The 9,003-nt window shown below is 45.9% G+C and overlaps 1 pseudogene; it reads left to right on the forward strand.

Annotated features, from left to right (window-relative positions):
* LOC710625 (Y-box-binding protein 1-like) overlaps positions 1 to 4,498 on the forward strand; it is a 57,951-nt pseudogene extending 53,453 nt beyond the window's left edge.
* The last annotated feature ends 4,505 nt before the right edge of the window (positions 4,499 to 9,003 follow it).

Genomic DNA, 9,003 nt, shown 5'->3' on the forward strand with positions numbered 1-9,003 from the left:
AGGGATCTTAAAAGGGAAGTGACATGTTCTGGAAGATCACTTAGGAGGCAGGTTGGATGGTGGATTGGAGGGAACCACTGGAGGCAGGGAGACCAGTAGGAAGACAACGGCTGCTGGTTTAGAGCTGGATGGTGGAATTTGTGAAGCAGGAGCAACAAGACTTGCTGAGAGATTAAATATGGGGTTTGTGAGGAGTCAGGATGACTTTAAAGGGTTTGGCATGGGTTACTAGAAGGCTACAAGGATGGAGTTCCATTTACTTCTCCCCAGGTAAGAAGGAATGAGGAGTAGAGAAGACCTGGGGGAAGTCACGTAATGAGGAATTGTTTGGGACATGTGAACTTTGACATCGCTAATCACATGCCCAGACCTTGCTAAACTGCGTGCAACTCCCCGCATAGATGTTTTTCCTTATCATTGGAATTTTTCACGGTCCCCTGACCCTGGAATAGCATTCTCTCTCTCTGTTAACTACTCCTAGCTCTGACCTCAGAAAACAAATCAGAAAGAAAAGAAGCCTAAGAAGATGGGGCATTCTTTCTAGTTCCCACCTCCCTTGATGGCACTGAACTGTACCTGCCCTCACTCCCAGGTGGGTGTAGAGACCTCCAGAGCTGGAGGAGAGGAGTCAGCTGGGTCCCTTGCAGGCCAGGAGCAATGGATGGATGACTGCTTGGATGGTGGACAGCTTCCTTGGACAGCAGGACCAAGGTAGGTACTCTGTTCAAAGGCAGTCATTGCAGCCAATACTTGTGAAATGCTTCTCTGCCTCACGTGGCTTCTGCCTCTCTGCCTTCCCTGGGTTCTTGTCCCCAGCCTTGGCCTAATAAGAGTGCTCCTGCCAATCTTATTCTTGTCCTGGCCCAGTTCCTCATGCCTGATCTCCCTCCTGTACACCAGCCTTTTCCAGCGTTGTATAGGATTGAAAGTGATACCTCCTGTGCCATCACTCAACACGAGACAGAAGCCCAGCAGCCCTGCTGCCATGTCCTTCTGGGTGAGGGAAGAATGCCAGCTAATTTAATCCAGTCCCTGGGAAATCTTCTCTGGCCCCATCGGAAATCATGTGCTGGGAAACAGTCCAAGGCCACTGTCCAGCTACAGCCTGACTCCAGCAGTGTGGGTAGGGATGTAGTTAGGTGCACAGTTAGCTGCTCTCCTGCTCCCAACTTCTGCGCTGGGAGGTGATTGAATGTCGCCTCATGCATTAACCATGCATGGGAGAGAGCTGTGAGAGCTTCATTACCCACCCGCCCTCCTATAGCCCCCATCCCTCCATCACAGGCCATCTGGATTGACACCTTGATTGATTACCAAGGGCTCCGTTGCCTCTGCTCTAGCGTCACCTGACAGAACGGGGATGGGTTGTGTTGTACCTGACCTGTCAGTCTCTGCTGGGTGTCCCCTCTGGTGGTGCATGGGCACATCATGCTGGCATATTCAGTGGAACCCTCATTTTATGGACGGATGTCTCCTGCTATGACAGCATCTGCCAACCCACAAACCTACTCCAAATCCTATAGAAGGGGCTTTGGCAGAAAGAGTTCAAATTCAGCAGTTTTGATAAACCCCCAGAGAAAAGCATCCCTGGGCTGTTTCCAAGGATGGTAAATACCCACATCAACTGGTAAATTATAAAACTCAGCCACAAAATAAAGAGCTGATGGTTTGCAGAGAATTTGGCACAGTTGGGAAAGAAAGAATACTGCCAATGATACAGCCTCCTCTTTCCAAGTGTTGGTGGTAAAGAAGGAATGACAAGCTGCTGCATCTAAAGCCTTTAGAGGGAGAAGAAAAGAATTTGCCGTCTTGAATTTTGGTATAGAGGGCAGTAGCCTTAAGTTTAGCAGGAGAGGAGGAAGAGGAGGGAGGCTAATATTTGTAGAGTTCGTGTTTTGTGTACAGGACCTCATCAAATCTTTGCCACAGCCTCACAAAGCAGGTATTTCTGCACTCATTTGTCAGGTGAGGTAGGCTCAGAGAGGTGATGTCATTTGCCAACGGCCTCACAGCTTGCATATGGCAAACCCAAGTTGTCTAATTCTGAAATCTGACCTCTGTCTACTGTTATTACATGTCCACCCTCCCCCAAGCACATTTCAGGAAAGTGGGAAACCCAAGCCTTGCTTGAAAGGATCTTGACACATTTAAATAAAATCAGAACAAGAAACTTGAGAACAAGCGTCATTGAATAAAATTAGTTTGAATGATCTATACTGATCTATACTTACTTAAGGGCCCCATGGGGCATTTTATACATTCACATATACTTGCATACACTTGAACAGAGATTCTTGAACAAAGATCTGTTGTGCAGATGAGGAAAACCAAATTCCAAAGAGATGCTCACAAACGGTAAGGGAAAGAACGAGATTTTTTTTTTTTTTTTTTTTTTTTTTTAACCATGTAGATGTGTTTGTGTTCTGGTGGCATGCAAAGTCCTTCTTTGGCATGTGAATATTAGTTATCAAAATGCACCTTCTTATAAAACAGTCAGATGGCTTCTGCCCTAGTGGCCTTTGTTCCTAGTTCACATTCTTCTGTCACAGAAGCTGGCATACTGTACAATCCTGAGGAACTAGTTATACACAATTATGATTGTTTCAGAATGGTGGGGGGAAATTGGAAAAACAATGTCACATTTGGGGAATTAAATGCCCATATAATCCATTACTTTTATTAAAAATATTTCTGAGCATTTATCATTCTTAGTTTTAAATAATATGGAATATACACTTGCCACATGCTAGAATCTGGGCTGGATGCTTTTTATACACATTGATTTAATCTTTACAACAACAGTACAAAACAAATGGTATAATTCGTAGTGCTACAGGAAACTGAGGCTCGGTAAGTATAAGTAACTTGCCTCAAATTGCACAACTGGAAAGTTCCAGGGCCATCACTTGAACCACATCTGTTGATGTTGGACTAAGGGAATACACGTTAGCACCTTATTAAGCCGGTTGACTTGCCTTGGGTGAGTTGTAATGTCTATGAACTGCCTCAAGTCTATCACAGGACAATTACACCTAGTCAATGAAACGTACTGGGACTTTATGAGGATTAAACGTGAGACCATGTGGAATCACATGAACACTGAAGTTACACACAGCCCAGGACTCCTGAGCATGTGCCTGAAGAGGCATACAAGTACGCTCATTGGAGCATTGTTTTGTAACCGTGAAAAATTTGAAGCAACCGAAATGTCCATCAGCAGGAGAATGAAGAAAGAAATCACGATGGCTGGGCACGGTGGCATGTGCCTATAATCCCAGCACTTTGGGAGGCTGAGGCGGGCAGATCACTTTGAGTCAGGAGTCCCTGGCCAAGATGGTAAAACCCCATCTCGAGTTCGATCGGTAGCGGGAGCTGAGAGCAGACCAGAGAGCCTTGCGCAGCCCCACCGCCTCCGCCGGCCTAATTACCATCACACCCCGGGAGGAGCCGCAGCTGCCGCAGCCGGCCCCAGTCACCATCATTTTAACCTTAAGCAGCGAGGCTGAGACCCAGCAGCCGCCTGCCGCCCACGCCCTCAGCGCCGCCGACACCAAGCCCGGCACCACGGGCAGCGGTGCAGGGAGCGGTGTCCGGGGTGGCCTCACATAGGCGACGCCTACTGGCGGGGACAAGAAGGTCATCGCAACGAAGGTTGTGGGAACAGTAAAATGGTTCCATATAAGGAACGGATATGGTTTCACCAACAGGAATGACACCAAGGAAGATGTATTTGTACCCCAGACTGCCGTAAAGAATAACCCCCCAGGAAGTACCTTCGCAGTGTAGGAGATGGAGAAACTGTGGAGTTTGATGTTGTTGAAGGAGAAAAGGGTGCGGAGGCAGCACCCGTTACAGGTCCTGGTGGTGTTCCAGTTCAAGGCAGTACATATGCAGCAGACTGTAACCATTATAGACGCTGTCCACGTCGTAGGGGTCCTCCACGCAATTACCAGCAAAATTACCAGAATCGAGTGGGGAAAAGAACGAGGGATCAGAGAGTGCTCCCTAAGGCCAGGCCCAACGACGCCGGCCCTACCGCAGGCAAAGGTTCCCACCTGACTCCATGCGGAGACCCTATGGGCGTCCACCACAGTATTCCAACCTTCCCATGCAGGAAGGAGGGATGGAGGCTGCTGACAACCAGAGTGCAGGAGAACAAGGTAGACTAGTGAGGCAGAGTATGTATCGGGGATATAGACCACCGTTCCGCAGGGGCTCTCCTCGCCAAAGACAACCTAGAGAGGACGGCAATGAAGAGGATAAAGAAAATCAAGGAGGTGACACCCAAGGTCAGCAGTCACCTCAACGTCGGTACCTCCGCAACTTCAATTACCGACACAGACGCCTAGAAAACCCTAAACCACAAGATGGCAAAGAGACAAAAGCAGCCCATCCACCAGCCAAGAATTCGTCTGCTCCCGAGGCTGAGCAGGGAGGGCTAAATGCCGGCTTCCCATCTCTACCATTATACAGTTTAGTCATCCAACAAGAAATATGAAATTCCAGCAATAAGAAATAAACAAAAGATTGGAGCCGAAGACCTTAAGTGCTTGCTTTTTGCCCGTTGATCAGATAAATAGAACTATCTGCATTATCTATGCAGCATTAGGTTATTAATTTTACCTAAAGATCTCTTTTTGGTAATAAACGTGTTTTTTTTGTTTTTAAAGCCTGGTTTTTCTCAATACGTCTTTAAAGGTTTTTAAATTGTTTCATAGCTGGTCAAGTTGAGATTTTTAAGAACTTCATTTTTAATTTTTAATAAAAGTTCACAACTTGATTTTTTCAAAGAAGTCAGCAAACTCCAAGCACCTGTTAATAAAGGTCTTAATGTTTAAAAACCCATCTCTACTAAAAAAAAAAAAAAAAATCATGATTCATTCATGCAATGGAATATTATGCAGCAGATAAAATGAACTAGATCTTACAAGTATCAATATGCATAAATCTTGAATACAAAATGCTGAGAGAAAAAGTTGTAGAATGTGTAAAGTATTTGTATTAGTCTGTTCTCACACTGCTGTGAAGAAATACCCAAGACTGGGTAATTTATAAGGAAAAGAGGTTTAATTGACTCACAGTTCCGCATGGCTGAGGAGGACTCAGGAAACTTTTTACAATCATGGCAGAAGGCACTTCTTCTCAGGGCAGCAGGCGACAGAATGAGTGTCAAGGAGGGCGGGGGGGAGGGAAGTCCCTTATAAAACCATCAGATCTCGGGAGAACTCACTCACTATCACGAGAACAGCATGGGGGAAACAACCCCATGATCCAATTACCTCCACCTGTACCACCCTTGACATGTGCAGATCATTACAATTCAAGGTGAGATCTGGGTGGGAACACAGCCAAATCTTATCAGTATTGATGTAAATTTTAAGCACACAAAAATACTATGAATTGTTTATTGAATATACACATACCAATAAAAGTCCTAAACTCAGATGAAAAATGTACACACCGAGTTAGAATAATCCATACCTCTGAGGAGGAGGAAGGGGAATGGAATCAGGGAAGAATACAAAGGACACTACAACTGTTGCAATAATTTTTTTAATCTAAAATGAATATGGTAAATGTTAACATTTGTTCAATCTAGGGGGTGGGCAGCTGGGTGTTGTGTTTTTTTGTATATGTTTAAAATAGTTCATCATTAGAGAAAAGCATCAAGTGGTAAGCAACTGTGAAACATCATTATTATAGCTATTCTTTATTGTTACTGTCACTGCCATCCAGGGACCCAGGTGACAGTGCTAACCTGGAGATAGGGACACTCATGTGGGCAAAGCTGCCTGATTTACACTCAGGGCTTTTGTAAGGATTAAATGAGGGAATATCTGCAAAGGTCTCGAGCTGTGTTTGCTTCCTTCCTCTATCCCTGCCTTAATAACTAAATTAATCCCAATAGAGACCACAGGAATTATCTGTGAAAGAAACCATCCCAATACCCAACTAAATGAAATATTTCAATTATCTTAAATGAGATGATGGGTGCACCTGTCCCATATGTGATGTCCAATAGCGACAATTAGCCGGGTATGGTGGCTCACGCCTTTAATCCCAGCACTTTGGGAGGCCGAGGCAGGCGTATCACTTGAGGTCAGGAGTTTGAGACCAGCCTGGCCAACACGGTGAAACCCCAACTCTACCAAAAGTATAAAAATTAGCCAGGCACGGTGACACGTGCCTGTAATCCCAGCTACTCAGGAGGCTGAGGCAGGAGAATTGCTTGAACCTGGGAGGCAGAGGTTGCAGTGAGCCGAGATGGCGCCACTGCACTCCAGCCTGGGCAACACAGTAAGACTCTGTCTCAAAAAAAAAAAATGACAACTATTGTTCTTCCAGGGAATTAGGCTGGGCCTAAAAGAGGCATGCCATTGGCTGGGTAAAAGGCAGGTCAACTGGAACCTTATCTCACGCACTTAGCTGGCTCTCAACTTCAAGACTCTGAGGCCTCCTTGCTGTACTAGGGATGTAAGAAGAGCAAGCAGAAGATGGTTTGAGGGACTTCATGCCCCTGATTGTTTTAAATCCTCACCTTCAATTCAATGTTTTCAAAAATTCCTTTTGCACCAGCCTGATATTTTAGTTAATATGAGCAATGACCATGAAGCTGCTGGCAAGTCTGAGGCCATACTGGGGATTTCAGCACAGTGATGGAAGGTAGACAGCTCAGTTATCTGTGGTGATAGAAGACCAGGAGGGGAGGGACACAGAGATCTCCAGAGGCAGAACTTTCAGAGAACAGCAGGTAGGATCTGAAGGAAGAGTGAAAGGAGGGCTTGCCAGAGCAGTGGATATATGGAGGCAGAACCTGGAGGCATTCTGAATACTCCGCCTCCTGCATGCCATATACTGGTCAGATATATTGCCAGCTGAATAATTCCTCTAGAGCCACTGGGTTAGGGTCTCCCCGACCTAGCTGGTCTCAGCGCCTGCCTGCCTGCCTGCCTGCCTGCCTTCCTTCCTTCCTTCCTTCCTTCCTTCCTTCCTTCCTTCCCTCCCTCCCTCCCTCCTTCCTTCTTTCCTTCCTTTTTTCTTTCTTTTTTGATAGACGAGTATTGTCCAATAGAACTCTCTGTGATGATGGAACTATTTTCTTTACATGGTCCAATACGGTGGCCACTAACCACATATAGCTCTTCAGCACTTGAAATGTGGCTTGTGAGACTGGGAAACTGATTTTTTGCCTAATTTTAATTAATTGGCATTTAAAACATAAACAGCCACATGTAACTACTGGCTCCTGGATTAGATGGCACAGGAGAGGAAACTGACCTAAAAGTTTGATGGAAAGAAAAAGGTTGGGAAAATTCTGGAACATAAACCACTGTCTATAGGGGGTCAGCCTTGATCAGGCACCACCCTGAGGGCTTCCTAAGCAGCTCTGGGCATCTGAGGCCAGGAGGGGAAATTCCAAAGGAAGGAAGGTGACTAAGAAGCGTGACAGCCTCGCCAGCCCAAGTTTGTCCAGAAACAACCCTCTTCATTAAGCATCTGGAATTTGACCAGGCAGATATGGTTCCACGGTATGGAACTGACCTCCAAACTCTGTGCAAGCTCTGGGAGGCACATTGCTGTGCAGGAAGCAATGTGACATGACAGTGAGCATTCTTCAATGTCAGGGCCATTCTGTCTATATCATGCGGTCCCACAAGCTGGGAGAATTGCTGCTCACTCCGTTGTTTCTCTTGGTCACTGCATGTACCTCTCAGAGAGCACCCACTCTGTGATTTCAACCCCTTCCTTCCTTCCTTCCTTCCTTCCTTCCTTCCTTCCTTCCTTCCTTCCTTCCTTCCTTCTTTCCTTCCTTCTTTCCTTCCTTCTTTCTTCTGTTGGGAACAGGCCCCCCAAAATATGACCATTAGCTGGCCCCAAAACTGGCCATAAACAAAATCTCTGCAGCACTGTGACATGTTCATGATGGCCATAATGCCCAAGCTGGAAGGTTGTGGGTTTACTGGAATGAGGGCAAGGAACACCTGGCCCACCCAGGGCGGAAAACCCCTTAAAGGCGTTCTTAAACCACAGACAATAGCATGAGCGATCTGTGCCTTAAGAACATGCTCCTACTGCAGATAACTAGCCAGAGCCCATCCCTTTATTTCAGCCCATCCCTTCGTTTCCCATAAGGGATACTTTAAGCTAATATCTATAGAAACAATGCTAATGACTGGCTTACTGTTAATAAATACATGGGTAAATACATGGGTAAATACTGTTAATAAATACATGGTTCACTCTGAAAGCTGTGAGACCCCTGATTTCCCACTCTACACCTCTATATTTCTGTGTGTGTGTCTTTAATTCCTCTAGCGCCACTGGGTTAGGGTCTCCCCGACCTAGCTGGTCTCATCACCTTCCTTCCTTCCTTCCTTCCTTCCTTCCTTCCTTCCTTCCTTCCTTCCTTCCTTCCTTCCTTCCTTCCTTCCCTCCCTCCCTCCCTCCCTCCCTCCCTTTCTCCCTCCCTCCCTCCTTCCTTCCTTCTTTCCTTCCTTTTTTCTTTCTTTTTTTTAAAAAAGTTTTGATGCAATGAAATAGAATTGATGCACAGGTCCTAAGTTTGGGGCTATGGGTTCTACATCCCAGCAACTGCCTCTGTCAATTGATGTGTCTGTCATCTTTGCCTAAGATTTGTGACTGTAGCTATAGGGGCCATTTTCATTGTTGTTGTTTTCTTCTTGGACCTATATAGGGTGTAACCTGTAGGGCATCTTTGAAATCAACTTCTCTAAATCCTATATGTTATATATGGAAGGACAGAAAATCCAGAGAGCTGAGAGGCTCACCCCAGCTCACGCACCCTTGAATTGGCGGAAGGTAAGGAATTAGAACCCGCAGACGACACACCCAACCCTCCCTGTCCAGGGACCACCCCTCCTTGCCTAGAATGAATCCTCCATTTTTGTCAGCTCCTCATATGTTTCCACTGCAAAGGTGTTCTTCACCCTGCCTTCAGGGATGCTGCGTAAATCCTTAGATTTCCTAACATAGTCTTCCCTC

Source organism: Macaca mulatta, chromosome 7, assembly GCF_049350105.2.
Source record: "Macaca mulatta isolate MMU2019108-1 chromosome 7, T2T-MMU8v2.0, whole genome shotgun sequence".
NCBI lineage: Eukaryota > Metazoa > Chordata > Mammalia > Primates > Cercopithecidae > Macaca > Macaca mulatta.